Genomic DNA, 16,238 nt, shown 5'->3' on the forward strand with positions numbered 1-16,238 from the left:
AAAGCAAAACAACAAAAGAAAAAAGGAAAAAAATAAATAATATGCCACCTAAAATTATATAAAATTTATGCAACTAAAATTATCATAGTATTTTCTGTTCAAAAATTTAAAAGCAAAAAGAATTTTCATAAAGAATTTTTTTGTTAGAAACTTTAATGCAAAAAGAATTATCATCAAGATTTTTTTTATAAACTAAAATAACAAAATAAGTTTGTGAATATAATGATAAAACACAGTAATATTAAATAAAAATTAAAAAAACTGAAAAAATAAAGCAAAAAACAAAAGAAAAAACAAACCAAAAAAAACTGGAAAAAATACGAAAAAATGCCACCTACTGAGCCACTACGGCCTAAATACGACTAGAAACCCATCCATGGGCCAGGATTCAGGCCCGCAGAGAAGGCCCAGTAGGCCCATAGGAAATTAATGTAACTTTAGGACTGTAAGCCTGCATTTAAGAGGAGCTCGAAGTGGTCAGCGCAGCCGCGCTTATAAACCACTGTTGAAGCCTCCCAACTAGCGAGGTGGGACTGGACTTTTGGTCGCGGGCAGCACAAGGCCTTTGGTCTCAGTTGGTGCCACGAACCGAGACCAATGCTCTGCGTATATAAAGTTAGCACTTAGAAATTTTCACTCACAGTTCATCTTCCCTCCCGATGCAGCGCCGAACAGAACGACGCCGCTAGGCTGCCGGACCGCTCCCTCGTCATCGCCCACGCCCTCGCCCTCGCCACGCGCCGTCCTCGTCGCCGACGCGCCCTCGCCGCCGTGGATGCCGTCTGCCCCGACGCGCCCATGCCCACCCTTAAGCCGCCCGCCGTGCGCCCCCTGCCCCGACGCCGCCCGTTGTGCTCCTCTGCCCCGATGCACCCCTTCCCGCCCCGACGCCACTGCTGACGCCCCCTACCCCAATGCCTCCCTCTGTGAGCACCGCGCCCCTGCCCCGTCGCGCGCCGCCGTGTTCAATTTTTTGTTATATATGCTTTTTTAGATGTTCATATATGTATAAATGTATTTTTGGATGTTTTTATATGTATGTATGTATATATGCTTTTTTAGTTGTTCATATATGTATGTATGTAAGTATTTTTTAGATATATGTAGTTTTTAGATGTATTTTTTGTATGTATGTATGTACTTTTTAAAAACTTTTTATATGTATGGAAAAGAGGAAGAAGGAAGAAAAAGAAGGAGAGGGAAAGGGAAAATAAGAAGAGGAAGAAGGAGAAGAAGAGAAGAAGAGGAGAGGAAGAAGAGGAGAGAAAAAATAAGAGGAAGAAGAAGAAAAAAATAAGAGGAGAAGAATAAGGAATAGAGGAGAGGAAGAAAAAATAGAAAAAAATCTTTTTTTTTCTTCTATTTTTTCTCTTCTTCTTCCTCTTCTTATTTTTTATCGGGAACGAGGGTGTCGAGGATCGCCGAGCGGCGGAGGGTCGGGAACTAGGGTAGAGGGTCGAGGGTCGTACAGTCGTCGAGGGTTGAGGGTCGTCGAGGGGTCGAGGATCCGGAACTAGGGTCGAGGGTCGTGGGTTGCCGAGACATCGGAAGGAGAGGAATAAGGAGAAGAAGAGGAGAAGAAAAAAATAAGAAGAGGAAGAAGAAGAAAAAAAGGAGGAGAAAAATAAGGAATAGAGGAGAAGAAGAAAAAATAGAAAAAATTTCTATTTTTTCTTCTTCTCCTCCATTCCTTCTTCTTCTCCTCTTATTTCTTCTTCTAATTTTTCTTCTAATTTTTCTTCTAATATTTCTTCTTCTTCTTCCTCTTCTTATTTTTTATCGGGAACAAGGGTGTCGAGGATCACCGAGCAGTCAAGGGTTGGGAACTAGGGTAGAGGGTCGAGGGGTCGTCGAGGGGTCAAGGGGTTGAGGGGTCGTCGAGGGGTCGAGGGGTCGAGAGGGGGACATCGATCAACCTGGACCCTCTCGCTCGACCCACTCTCAAGGACACCCAAACCCTAGGAAAAAATGTTGTCGATCTCCTACCCCCTCCCGCCCCTACCCGACAAACTCTCTCGAGATTTATAAGAGATTTATCAATAATGCCCCCATTATGCATGTGCATAATTAAGTTGATCCATATTTTTCCTGATCTCATCTACCATTATATATGTGCATGTTCTCTTGTATCAAAGTATTGAGGAAATCCATATGGTTTCATAATTAGCTGGAAGTAACAGACGCATGATGGTATGAAGCTCTCCAAAATTATTTTGGAACGGAGTCCTGATAGAATAATTCGCTTTTTGGTATGAAGTTCAGCAAAGGCCTTCCAAATAGCGGTATTCGAAAGGCTCTTGCTGAACTTCGTATCAAAAAGTGAATTATCCTATCAGGACTCCGTTCCAAAATAACTTTGCGGAGCTTCATGCCATCATGCACCTCTTACTTCCGGCTAATGATGAAGCATGATTTTCTTTAATCCTTTGATACTAGACAACATGACATATAGAAGGGTAGATGAGATCAGGAAAAATACGGACCATTTTCTGCACATCCAGAATGGCGCCATCTTGTTAAATCCCTTGTTTGACATTCATGAGAGAGGCGGTCCGGACGTCGAACATTCGTGATAGAGGCGTTCCGGGCCAAACCCTAGAAGCGTTGCCGAGGCCACCCCAACCCCTAGAAGCGTCGAGGCCACCCAAATTTACCAATTTAGAAGAGCGTTGTCGAGGCCACCCCAAACCGTAGCGTCGAGGCCACTAATTAATATTCCTTGTTCTGATTAGCTAGCTAGGTCTATGTTTGCCACTATTAATATATCCATCTCTCATGCATGTTTGTATATTAATTGCCATGTTGTAATATTTGCAGAAACTATGGATCAACAAGGAGACTAACAAGAAGAGTTACTGGGGGACATAATCCGCGACGGAGGTGATGTCTTGTCGTTTCTCAACGACACCGATGGTATGGAAGGAGAGGAAGCAGGCTATGGTGATCGAACAACGGAGGAGGAAAGTCGTGATCATGATGGCTCCGACGACCGAATGCCGCTAGAAGAAGGAAACCGTGATGACGGCTCCGGTGACCGAAATGAGTCAGGATCAGCTCTTGCAAAGCACGGCCGTTGTAGGACAAGGCTGAGAATGACCTGATTGCTTAAGGGGTCGAACCAGAGACATTGAACTGGCCAGACTGTTCAAGGACTTGGTTCTTCAGGGTTGGGGGAACCTTGGACCCTAAAACAGGGAAGTGCGTTATGATGACGAGCAACTTCAAATACTGTTCAAGAAGCTTCAGAAGTATATCGCCGCAGTGCAGCAAGCAACATGAAACAGAGAGAACGGCAGCTCACAGAGGCCCTCGGGAATTCTGAGCACCCTCGACGAACACGAGGCACACCAGGCTCTATTGCGTGGAAGGTCAGGTTTGCCGGTGCAGGCGGTTAAAAACCCAAGAGAGGAGGAGGAGAGTGGAGCAGAGCGAATTTCATAAGCTGAATGCAAGGGTACGAAAGCTATAGGAACAAGTTGAGAGCCAGCAACCTGCCCAAGCTACCCGAAAAGCTACCCCGCAATCTCAACGAAGAAGCAACGTGGCTTCCACTGAGCTTGTTCAGTAGCCTGACTTCACGGCTCCTAGCCACCCCGTGGATTCTATCACGGAGGCTCATCAGTGCCATCTTATGACGCAATGGCAGAACCTCAAAGTCAAGGCGACTGTCAACTCTGTTGCACCTCCTGAAACCGACGCAACTTTTCACTGCCTTCTGATTCCACAAGGCTATGTTGTTGTGATGGTGGATGAAATAACGGAGGGATTTGAGGAGCTCCATCTTGACCACCCTGCAGGTGAAGGGGAGAGTCAGCTGGGTCTTGCTCTGAAGACTCCGTGTCTATGGCAGAAGGAGCACATCAAGCTTCTGAACTTCATGCCTCTGCCTCCTCCTCCGACGATGAGTCAGGGCAGTCCGCCTGCTCCTCCTCCTCCTCCTCCGGCAAGTGATCACGGCACTTCGCCTCCTTCTTCGGAGTGTGAGGGAGGCACTCCGCCTCCTTCTCCGCCTAATCTGGCGCGTCCGAGCAGCCCGCCTCCTCCTTCGCCTTGTCAGCAATGGCGGAACACAGACGCCACCACTCCGGCTGCTCCGGCGGATCGAACCACTCCACCTGCTTCTACTACTCGCCAGCAGCAACAGAAGAGAGGCTCCGTCGCTCCGGCGTCTAGCAGTACAGCCAGAGGCGGGAGGCATTACAGATTTGGTCCATCTCTCAAGCTTGTAGAGAAGTTACCATACGAGATGACCGTGGAGGAAAACGCAAAGATCGTTCAAACCCAAGTGAAGGACTTCTTTGAAACGCGAAGAGCTATGAAACATCCACCTCCGGAGGAGAAGATGGATCCGGTGAAAGTGAAGCGCACTCTCAAACCCCTGAAGCGACCACCGCCGCCTTCACCGGATAACAACCATGTTCATTGTCTTAAAAAGACATTGCAAGAAGCGCGCCAGTCGGGAAATACTTCACTTGAATAAAGGTTAAAAGAACGAAGAAGTGGGAAAAAAATTCCCCAACTCGAAGAACAGGAGAACCAATCGTTCCCCCCGCTCAAGGTGTCTAGCGATATCGTCGCAAAATCACCTGCTGATGCTGCCCGGTACCAATCCTGGTGATTACCTGCCCGACGAAGTACATTGGGATACAATCACTACATCATAGCACTACATTCCCAACAGCCAAATTGGTCGGGAATACTAGTTCCGCTGACGGACAGTCGGTCGGGAAAGACTATTGCCGACCGACCCTGTCTGTTGGGGAAAGTCCAGACGGGAAAGCACTTTCCCGACCGACATACCTTTCCCGACTGACAGTATGTCGTCTATGGTGCATCTTTCCCGACCAACATTCTGTTGGGCCAGTCATGGGCCTTTCCCGACAGATAGTCCGTTGCGGTTGCTACGGGCCTTTCCGGACCGACAATCAGACATGGTAAATTTTCCCGACCAACAATCTATTGGGGCTGACATGGGCTTCCCCGACCAACTATCTGACAGGGTACTCTTTCCCAACAAACATTCTGTTATCCCTCCAATATCCAGATTTGACAGGGCATTATCCTTTCCCAACTAACTGCCTGATAGGATTTGTTTTACGGATCATCATCTGTTATCCCTCCCATATCCAGATTTCACGTTACCAACAGAATATCAATCAAGTTTCCTATAAGCTAATGTAACTAATTAAATAGAGGAAACATTATGATTCACTTTTGGAGCAAAAATTTCTTACTCTGTTTTTTGGAATTTATCTCAGAGGCACATCATCTGCCTTGGCTCCTTGTAGTGAGCAACTACATATCTATCCTCACAGGATATCCATCCTCACAGCCTTCCACCAATATGCTTGTTTCATTCTCGTACAATACATCAAAGCCTTCAATCTTCATCTCATTGGATAACATCCTCCAGCTTGAACATCTGCTAGTCAAAATAACCTGTTAATATTACAGACCACAACTAGAGAAGATGATATTTTCTCTAAGCTGCCTTCAATATCATTTTATACCAAAGCAACTGACGAGTTGCAAGGATGCAGCGTCTAGGTGGCTCCCTTTTTGTGTTTTTCTAAAAAACTTTTTCTGCTGCATATATCCTGAGACAATGTATCCTGGTCTCCGTTCCCATGGGGGATAACTCTCTTAGGCCTTTCCTACATAAATGAAAGGAGTAAGAAAGCAGGTGATTAACAACAGGTAGCAGTGAAAGCATTTGCTAAGCATCTGCAACATGATAAAGGATACTTCAATTAGCATCGTGAGGCTTGCAGAGTACAGAAACCAAATACCATTGCAAACATCAGCACACAACATATTATTAGTTGCAAGCTCAATTTGACCTTCAATATGATTGTTCTGAGTGGACAAGGCCCTTCTTGTAGCTTTCATTAGGCAATAGGAACCATTGTTGCAAATAGAAACAGCCTGCAAATGTTTACTTAGCCTGTAAATTCAGAAAAGACAAAAAAATGCACCTGTTGATACAAAATTCATTTTGCAGCAGCTTGCAAGTGACTAAGGACTTGGGGAGAACCATCACTGCTACCAACCAAAGAGGACCATAGGAAAGGTAGAACACTACAACTTGGTCCATGTTCGCCTGATCCCTGTTCTCCAAATCAATTTGCCATGGCTCATTAGTTGCACGGTTCTTCTAATCCGATAATTGGTGTGTTCTACAAATTGCAAGGACAAGAACATTTGAGGGGTTATCAACACATGTAGGTTTTGTTTTTCTCTACAGCTTTAGGACAAAATAAAGAGCGATGATGATATACTAAGAAGAAGGAGATGGCACATAATATTGATCAGTGTCTTTGTCTTTATTGCCCCGTGGCAATGCACGTGCATTGTCCTAGTTGTAATCCATAAAGTCAGCATTCAGCAAGGACAACACCCACTAGCAACTAATTGCTAATTTAGAATGTGAACATCACCCACCCACAACAGACCACAAGCAACTAAGTAAATGATTTGGTCTTTTCACTAGGAATGCAAACTATAAATAGACAGGGGTAAATGGAAGAATAACATGCCATAGGCTGAGAACAAAATAAAGTCAAGGAAGCTGTACACTAGGTGATACAACATAGAATCAATTGTGCAATATGTGCCACTAATCATGTTCTTACAATATGCACATATACCTCTTAATTTCTCTGATCACATGGTAATAAACTTCAGTGGATAGGATTGTTATGACCGGTTTGGTCTATAACCGAAAGAGGCCCACCGGGCCTTAGTATTAGGGGCTTGACCCACAAGTTATCTTAGGCAAATTATTTTAGGAAAGTTATCTTAGGCTAAAGTTATAAATACTAGTTGTAAGACATCATTTGAGATTAAGCAATAAAGATAGTTCTATCATATTGCCCGGCTCCAGAGGAGCCGGAACCCTAGCCGCACAAAACCCTAGCCGCCGCCGGCCTTCTTCTCCCTCGCGACGGCGCCAACACGCCGGAGCCGCCGCCCTTGCCCCCAACCCCCGCTATTCTGCCCGTATAACCTACTGAGTAGAGCCGGTAGGAACCCTAGCCCTACCAGTTTGGTATCAGGTACCCGGGTTTCGACCATGTCATCTCCACCTCCGCATCCACCGCCGCCACCACCGCCGCTACCCGTCTACTCCACCACCGCCGCTGCCGCCAACTCCTCCACCGCCGCCGCCTCCACGCCGGGCACCACGGCCTCGCTCCTGGCGGGCGTCACGGCATCACTCTCGGCGCCGCCCCTCCAGGCACCCGGCACCACGCCGGGCCACGGGCGGCTACCAGCCCCCGTCCAACCAACGCCGCCGCCATCACCTCCCCCGCAGACGCAGCTCACAACGGAGGCAATGGCCGGCGTCCTCCCCGACCTCGTTGCCACGGTACAAGGCATCCGTCTCTACCTGGCGAGTCCCTACGGGCCGCCGCCACCACTCCATCCAGCCATGGCCGCAACTCAGCAGGCGCTGCCGTGGTACTCGGTACCGGGGGACGTCACCGGAGGCTACCCGGCGCTCCCAGCCCAGGCGGCCGCACCGCCGCTGTGGCCGCCGCTGTGGCCACCATGGCCGCCGCAGCTTGCGCCAACCGCACCACTCGCCGCCACCACGGGGCCGCAGTGGCCCACCTGGACCGCGCCGGATGTGCCGTCTTCCGCCGCGCCATCCCTGCCAGCGGCCCTGGAGCAGGGTCCTCCACCGCCCCCGCCCAGCCCTAACCTGGGCCGGTCGTCGCCGAGAGGGCTTCCGATCCAAGAGGTCCGCTTCCCGCCGTCACCCTCGCCACTTCCCGGCTGGCTCCACGGGCCGTCCTCGGCCTACCCGGAGGCTCGTCCACCGTCCGGTTTTCCCTTGCAGCCCGAGGCGTCGGGTGCCACCGGTAACTAAGCCGGGCTTTCCCACATGGACCGCGGACCATCATCCGCCCTCCGCACCGCCGAGGTACTGGGCCAAGGCGCGCCACACCAGCAGCCGCCCCGGTTCGCCAAGATCGACTTCGCCACATACGACGGCTCCGACGACCCGCTTAACTGGCTCAACCAGTGTGACCAGTTCTTCCGCGGACAGCGCACGCCTGCGTCGGAGCGCACTTGGCTGGCTTCCTACCATCTCCGCGGGGCCGCCCAGACATGGTACTACGGCCTCGAGCAGGACGAGGGCGGCATGCCCACGTGGGATCGTTTCCGGGAGTTGTGCCTTCTTCATTTCGGGCCACCGGTCCGCGGGAGCCGCCTGGCCGAGTTGGGCCGCCTGCCATTCACCTCCACGGTACAAGACTTCGCCGACCGCTTCCAGGCCCTGGCGTGCCACGCGCCCGGTGTGACGGCCTTACAGCGGGCGGAGCTTTTCATCGGTGGCCTTCCCGACCACATTCGCGTGGACGTCGAGATGAAGGGGCCCCAAGACCTTCAGACGGCCATGTACTATGCCCGAGCGTTCGAACAACGCGCCCAGGCCTTGACGCGTCCATCCGCGCCACGTGGGGGCCGACAGCCTATTCGGCCATCTCCGGCAGCACCGACGCCATCCACGGCCGCCCCGGCGGCCACCCCGGCTCCGACGCGGCCATTCAGGCGTCTCACTCAGGCGGAACAGCTGGAACACCGGCGCCTGGGCTTGTGCTTCAACTGTGATGCGCCCTATGCACCGGGCCATGTCTGTCCCCGCCTCTTCTACTTGGAGACGTCAGACGAGACGGGCGAGGAGACTCTGGAGGATGGCCTCGGCGCCCCAGCCCTTGCGGAGACCGCAGCGGCGCCCTTGCCCGCCCCGGCCACCGCCCTCGTGGTGTCCCTACACGCGCTGGCCGGTATCCGTGATGAACGGACGATGCTCTTACCGGTCATGATCCAGGGCGAGCGCTTAGTGGCCCTCGTGGACATGGGATCCACTCATAACTTCCTGCCAGAGACCACCATGTGGCGCCTTGCATTACAGCCCACCAGCGGCGAGCAGTTGTGAGTCACAGTCGCTAATGGCGACCGTCTCCACTGCCATGGGCTCGCCCGTGACGTGCCCATCACTATCGGCGGCGAGCACTTCTCCATCACATGTGCCAGCATCGACTTGGGCTGCTTCGACTTCATCCTCGGCGTTGACTTCTTGCGCACTCTTGGTCCTATTCTCTGGGATTTCGATGCGCTGACAATGACCTTCTGGCGATTGGGCCGCCGCATTCGGTGGGACGGCATTGGGGGTGCCGCACCCTCACCACCCCTCCAGCTGGCCGCGCCCACCGCAACGGCCGAGCACCCACTCTTGGAGAGCCTCCTACAGCAGCATGATGACATCTTCACCGAGCCACAGGGGCTGCCGCCCGCCCGCACGTATGATCACCGTATACATCTTCTGCCAGGCTCCGCGCCGGTGGCGGTCCGCCCTTACCGCTATCCGCAGTTGCAGAAGGATGAGTTGGAGCGGCAGTGTGCGCTCATGCTCGTAGCCGACATCATCCGGCTCTCCACTTCGCCGTTCACTGCGCCGGTGCTTCTCGTCCGCAAGTCAGACGGCACATGGCGTTTCTGCATCGACTATCGTGCCCTTAATGCTATCACACTTACGGATAAGTTCCCTATTCCGGTGGTCGACGAGCTCCTCGACGAGCTACACGGGGCGCGCTTCTTCACCAAGCTCGACCTTTGGTCGGGGTACCACCAGGTGTGCATGCACCCAGATGACATCGCCAAGACGGCGTTTCGGACTCATCACGGCCACTTCGAGTTCTTGGTGATGCCCTTTGGCCTCACCAATGCCCCGGCGACCTTTCAGGCTCTAATGAACGACGTCCTCAGGCCCTACTTACGCTGGTTTGTGCTCGTTTTCTTTGATGATATTCTGATCTACAGCGCGTCTTAGGCCGAGCACCTCCAGCACGTCGCCATCGTCTTCAACGAGCTTCGAGCGCACCACCTCCACCTTTAGCGCTCGAAGTGCTCATTCGGGATGCCTTCGGTGGCCTACTTGGGCCACGTCATCTCCGCCGACGGGGTGGCTATGGACGCCGATAAGGTGGCAGCCGTCTCCGCATGGCCGACGCCTCACTCGCCGCGGGCTCTCCGCGGGTTCCTCGGCCTCGGTGGCTACTACCGGAAATTTATTCGGGAGTTCGGGCTCATCGCGACGCCCCTCACGCAGTTGCTTCGCCGCGACGCTTTCGCCTGGGACAACGAGGCGACAACGGCATTCGAGGCCCTCAAGGGGGCCCTCACGACGGGCCCCGTCCTCCAGATGCCCGACTTCAACCGCCCGTTCGTGGTGGACTGTGATGCCTCAGGCGCAGGGTTCGGCGCCGTGCTTTATCAGGGCGATGGACCCCTCGCCTTCTTCACCCGTCCTTTCGCTCCGCATCACCTTAAGCTGGCGGCATACGAGCGGGAGCTCATTGGTCTTGTACAGGCCGTTCGTCATTGGCGGCCGTACTTGTGGGGCCGGTCCTTCCTCATTCGCACCGACCACTACAGCCTAAAGTTCTTGCTGGATCAACGGCTGTCGACCGTGCCGCAGCATCAGTGGATCAGCAAGCTCTTCGGCTTCGACTTTTCCGTCGAGTATCGACCGGGCCTCCTTAACACAGTGACCGACGCACTGTCCCGTCGTGACTCCGACTTTGTTTCCTCCACCGACGAGTCCGCCGGGGTGGCCCTGTGCATACGCTCTGGGCCGACATTCGGCCCCTTCGTCGACATTCGCCGCGCCACTACGACGGCCGACGACGTCGTCCGTCTTCAGCAGCAGCTCACGACCGGCGACCTGGAGGAGCCTTGGCGCTTCTCTGACGGACTGCTCCTACATGGGCGTCGGGTCTTTGTTCCGGCGCATGATGATCTCCGTCACCAGGTGTTACAGCTCGCCCATTCGGCGGGCCATGAGGGTATGCAGAAAACCCTCCATCGTCTTCGCGCCGACTTCTACATCCCTGGCGATCGCGCCCTGGTCCGCGACTGGGTTCGGTCTTGTCAGACATGCCAGCGCAACAAGACAGAGACACTGAGGCCGGCCGGGTTACTCCAGCCCTTGGAGGTGCCATCTCAGGTCTGGGCGGATATATCCATGGACTTCATTGAGGGCCTGCCCAAGGTGGGTGGCAAGTCGGTCATCCTCATGGTGGTCGACCGCTTCTCCAAGTACACCCACTTCATCGCGCTCGGCCATCCATATACGGCGGCATCAGTGGCCCGGGCCTTCTTCGACTGCATCGTCCGTCTACACGGATTTCCTACTTCGATCGTCAGTGATCGGGACCCAGTTTTCACGGGCCATGTATGGCGCGACCTCTTCAGGATGGCGGGTGTCCAGCTCCGACTGAGTACGGCGTTCCATCCTCAGACGGACGGACAGTCCGAGGTGGTTAACAAGGTCATTGCCATGTATTTGCGTTGTGTGACAGGTGATCGGCCTCGCGCTTGGGTGGACTGGCTTTCTTGGGCGGAGTACTGCTACAACATCTCTTATCACTCCGCCCTGCGCGCTACGCCATTTGAGGTGGTCTATGGGCGACCACCCCCACCTATCCTTCCGGTGGATCCGGAGACAGCTCGGATGGAGGGTGCGGGTGAACTCATCCGCACTCGTGACGAGGTGCTTGCTGAGGTTCGTCAGTGTCTCCTTCAGGCCCAGCAGTTGGCCAAGCACTACTACGACGATCATCATCGCGAGGCGGAGTTCGCGGTGGGTGATTGGGTGTGGCTGCGTCTTCTCCACCGCTCTACGCAGTCACTGGACCCGCGAGCAAGGCGCAAGCTCGGCCCGCGCTACGCCGGGCCCTTCCCTATCTTGGAGCGCATTGGGAAGGTGGACTCTCGTCTTCAGCTTCCAGCCCGCGCTCGCATCCACGACGTCTTCCATGTGGGGCTGCTCAAGCCTTTCCGTGGCGAGCCACCGGCGGCTCCTCCGGCGCTTCCTCCCATCGCCGATGGTCGCATTCTTCCAGAGCCGGCAAAGGTGTTGCAGGCACAACTTCGTCGTGGCGTCTCGTTCATTCTCGTTCAGTGGACAGGCCTTCCGTAGGAGGAGGCTACTTGGGAGCAGCGTGAAGAATTCCGCCAACACTATCCAGATTTTCAGCTCGAGGACGAGCTGTTTGCGCAGGCGGGGAGAGATGTTATGACCGGTTTGGTCTATAACCGAAAGAGGCCCACCGGGCCTTAGTATTAGGGGCTTGACCCACAAGTTATCTTAGGAAAATTATTTTAGGAAAGTTATCTTAGGCTAAAGTTATAAATACTAGTTGTAAGATATCGTTTGAGATTAAGCAATAAAGATAGTTCTATCATATTGCCCGGCTCCAGAGGAGTCGGAACCCTAGCCGCACCAAACCCTAGCCGCCGCCGGCCTTCTTCTCCCTCACGACGGCGCCAACACGCCGGAGCCGCCGCCCTCGCCCCCAACCCCCGCTATTCTGCCCGTATAACCTACGGAGTAGAGCCGGTAGGAACCCTAGCCCTACCAGGGATACTATGCAAAGTTTTTGGAGAAAAATAGAGATGAAATTCACAATTAGTACTTTCGATAGATTAGGTAAGAGAGAGAGGGAGAGAGAGTAGTGCAGTTTTTATTTTGTCAGAAAGATGCATGTGCAAGTGAAATTGTATAGGGAATTAATTAACGAAATGACATTGTTCTTTTGGATAACCTCTACGGCACACATTAATCCTTGCTGTGCTTGCCTTTTGGCTCGATGGCAGCCTTCTTCACAGCCTCAATATATTGTTCTCATATTCATGAGTTAAGCTAGAACCATCTGCACCAGCTGCTCATTGGCACACATATACTCATCATGGAGGTATCTGGTGAAAAAAATGTGGGGATAATGCTCAGATTTAGAAAGCATTGTATAATGTTTTTGACTTATTCTTATTCTTCACACTTATTTAGATGGAAACAATATATTCGCGCATAAGTTAGATGTACAAAGCACAGTGCAAAGGTTCAAATAGCATTATGGCGGTGGATACAAGATAGATCTAAGTTTTGAAGCATCAATATGCATGGTTAAAGGAAAAAGTTACGTCCACCAATTTTGCTCATATAATTTTTGAAATCATCAATACAAGCTATAAAAAAGCTAACCTTGCCTAATCAAATAAGGGTCGAATTTGGAAATTGTTGAGTTCATCTCATCCTCTCTTTGCTTTGGATGGCTCGTGACTACACTGACACACGTGCTAATTAATTAACTCAAGTTAACGTATATTTTTTTAAAGCAACCATGCAATTGAGTGCTGCAAATACAGTGCATACAGATTTTTTTCCTGATAAATAGTTGCATATTATTGCTATTACTACCATCTTTTCTGACAAGCACGACAAAGGCATAAAATTTTACAGTATAACTTATTTAACCTTACTGAGCATCATAATATGACCAACCGTTAGATTAATTATTATCTAATGCTATATATGTTTTCCTACATGTTTCAGACGCCCACTACTTTCCCATAACATATTTAGCCACCCAGATTGGCAGATGCACAAAACTAATCGGAGCATACAGACAGACATGCATGTAGTGGTCTGCAAAATCAATCATTAGATGGTCAACCACTTACCAGATGGAATTAAATGTCCGAGCTTAACATGCGTACAACAGTGGAGGCAGGTCATCTAATTAGAGATCTGACTATGCATACAGTGGCACATAGTTTGGCCCCTGCTGCATAGGGAGGCAGCTCCTAGATCTGATTAGAGAGACACACATGGAGGCACATGAGCACGGGCGCACGTCTAAAAATCCCTGCAGGTAAAAGAATCAGCAGATATGATCTAAACAAAGAAAATCAAATATAGCAACCTCCACGATGTAAACTAACCTCCAACAGTTCAAGTGACAGCAGCCTTGTCTTGGTAGCAATCTCGTCATTTTCTTCTGTCATGCTCATCTAGGACTACGAGGATGAGAGAAAAAAAAGGTGAAAGATGCACAGGTGATACTCTAGTGAAGTCTGTCTGTTAGCAGGGAGGAGCAAGAAACTGGGCACTCGAGGTTAGTGCCGGAGCTGATGACGCCGCTCGCCGGGAACCCGACCCTGAAAGCCTCCACGGGAGATAAGCACCAGTGCCTCCGGGGAATGCTTGGTCATGGCGCCCGCCCTGTCTCCCCCGTCTGCAGCAGATTAAGACCCGTCACCCCAAGATCTGCAGCAGATTAGGCCCCAGATCTGCTCGGCGCCCGCCGCGACGACGATGAGGAGAGGAGAGAGCACCTGGGAGGAGATGAGGTTTCGAGCGTGCGAGGCGGCGGGCTAACAGGGTCGAGCGGGAGGCAGTATGGCGCGGCGGGCAGGGAGGATGCCGCCGGCGGGTGCCCATGGCGGCGCGCGTGGGGAATGAGAAAGGGACTAGGTTTTTTCCTCTCCATGCGTGGTGAGTTATATGTGTTGGGGGAAAACGTTTCGCGGGCTTGGGCCAAAAGTGGCGCTCAAATTTTCTGTACGCGCTGGCCCATTCGCCACGGGCTGTTGGTCGGGATTATTTCCGGACCAATGTATATGGATGGGCATTAGAGCTTTCCCGGCCCATCATTTGACAATAAATATGTTAGCATTCCCGACCGACCGTTTGTTATTGTTTACATGTTTTCCCGACCAACAGTCTGTTACAAAATTTTCCAACCAACAGTCGGTCGGCGAAAGTGACTTTTCTCAACACACATGTATAGGGAATGCAGTATCGTGGTGTAGTGAATGGAGGTGGACGAATTCAAATACAATTACGAGAAGCCTCTCGTCAAAGATGGAACTCTTGCTCTAACAACGATGATACGAAGATTCCATGAATGGTACATGAAAACCTGTAGTGAGTCTGGGAAGGATGTTTTGTCGATGAGAATTAAAGAGGACCATGACTTCGTTAGCCAAGAACTGTTAGCTGTTGATTTTGACGAGTTTTTCCAGTTCTACAATCAAAAGGCCCTCGGCAAAGCACTAGTGGCTTGTTACTATCTGTAAGTACTACTTTCTGAAATTAAGTCTCTATATATATAGCTCAGCTCTTCCATTGCATGTATATTAATTATCCTCACTATATTATGCAGATTGAAAATCATTGAATGCAGAAAAGAACAAATCTATGACATTGGGTTCATTAACCAAATGTCATACATGAATGGACGGTTAAAAAGAATTTCACAGAAACCAAGGACAACATGCTACGATCGTTGCTCAAAAATAAAAGCAAAGATAAAATACTCTTTCCTTATAACTTCAAGTGAGGATTACTGTCTTGTGCATATTCGGTTTCCATTATTACTCGAGGTTATAGTCGATCATGTAACTGATGAGTTGTGCATGCGTCTGCATCTTCCACTTTATTCTCCTAGTGATTAAGCTTGAGCTGGGAGAAGTAACCGTCTTAGACTCGAGACGAAAAGATCCGATGACTATGCGTACATGACTCGAATGCTCCAGAAGTAAGTTAAATCGATCATTATCGCTCCATATCGGCAACTTTGTTCATTTCCTGATATCAAGTACATATTTTCTGTGTCTGGCAGGGTTTGGAAAGAGTTCACCGCATTTTCTCCGGGACTGCCGACCGAGCTGAGATTTAAACACCCGAAAGTATGTACTACTACCTAGTTCCGCGCATCTCCCATTGATTATAGCTAGTTTCATCAATACCATTTAGCATGCTTGCTTATCAGTTTGATTGGCCTCAATTTCTCGTAAAGTGCTTGTGACAGGAATAAGGAAATAATTTCTGTGGATACTACGTTTGTGAGTTCATCTACATCGAGATGTCCAAGAATAAGCAGGGCTACTCTGGAAAATAGTATGAAGTGCATAAGCAAACATATTCACAATTGTATTTTATTACAATCATTTGTGTTGAGTTTCATTCATACACATGTATTGACCCTCTTCTTCGATTTAGATCTGACAGTTGCATGATCAGCTTCTACCATATGATCGCATAAAAGCAATTCAAAAGGAATTGGCGGGATTCTTTCTTGACCACGTTATCAATAAAGCCCGAGAATACCATGTGGCACTTGACTTCAGATGTTAGGGATTGTAATAGATCTTATATTGTATAGATGTAGCTAGTAGCATCGGACAGATATACGAAAACTTGTTGTTTGACCATCTCTCAGAGAAGGAGAGGTCAATCACTTGCCTCTGTATATGTTCATGACGATCTTCTGTACTTAATGGTTTCCTTCATTTTCTTACTAGCTAGCGTGTCGAGTCCTTTCTATACGTATAGTACGGACCGTCGACCAAGGACGGAGATAAGAGAGGTCACTTCTCTCAAT

The 16,238-nt window shown here is 50.5% G+C and overlaps 1 long non-coding RNA gene across 7 annotated transcripts in view; it reads right to left on the bottom strand.

The window, feature by feature from the left end:
* The window catches only part of LOC123156601 (uncharacterized), a 15,645-nt gene extending 1,322 nt beyond the window's left edge, over nt 1-14,323 (bottom strand). The window contains exons 1-7 of one of the 7 annotated variants that reach the window (XR_006478242.1): nt 14,188-14,323; nt 13,795-14,087; nt 13,534-13,718; nt 12,618-12,771; nt 5,790-6,176; nt 5,511-5,649; nt 5,120-5,422 (exon numbers count right to left, since the gene is read on the bottom strand). This is a non-coding gene — a long non-coding RNA (uncharacterized lncRNA). Of the gene's footprint in view, nt 1-4,835; nt 5,423-5,510; nt 12,772-13,054; nt 13,133-13,533; nt 13,719-13,794; nt 14,088-14,187 lie in introns of those variants that run through there. The other 6 variants (XR_006478241.1, XR_006478243.1, XR_006478244.1 and 3 more) reach the window with 6 other exon arrangements.
* Between the last annotated feature and the right edge of the window lie 1,915 nt (nt 14,324-16,238).

Source organism: Triticum aestivum, chromosome 7B (assembly GCF_018294505.1).
Source record: "Triticum aestivum cultivar Chinese Spring chromosome 7B, IWGSC CS RefSeq v2.1, whole genome shotgun sequence".
Classification (NCBI taxonomy): domain Eukaryota; kingdom Viridiplantae; phylum Streptophyta; class Magnoliopsida; order Poales; family Poaceae; genus Triticum; species Triticum aestivum.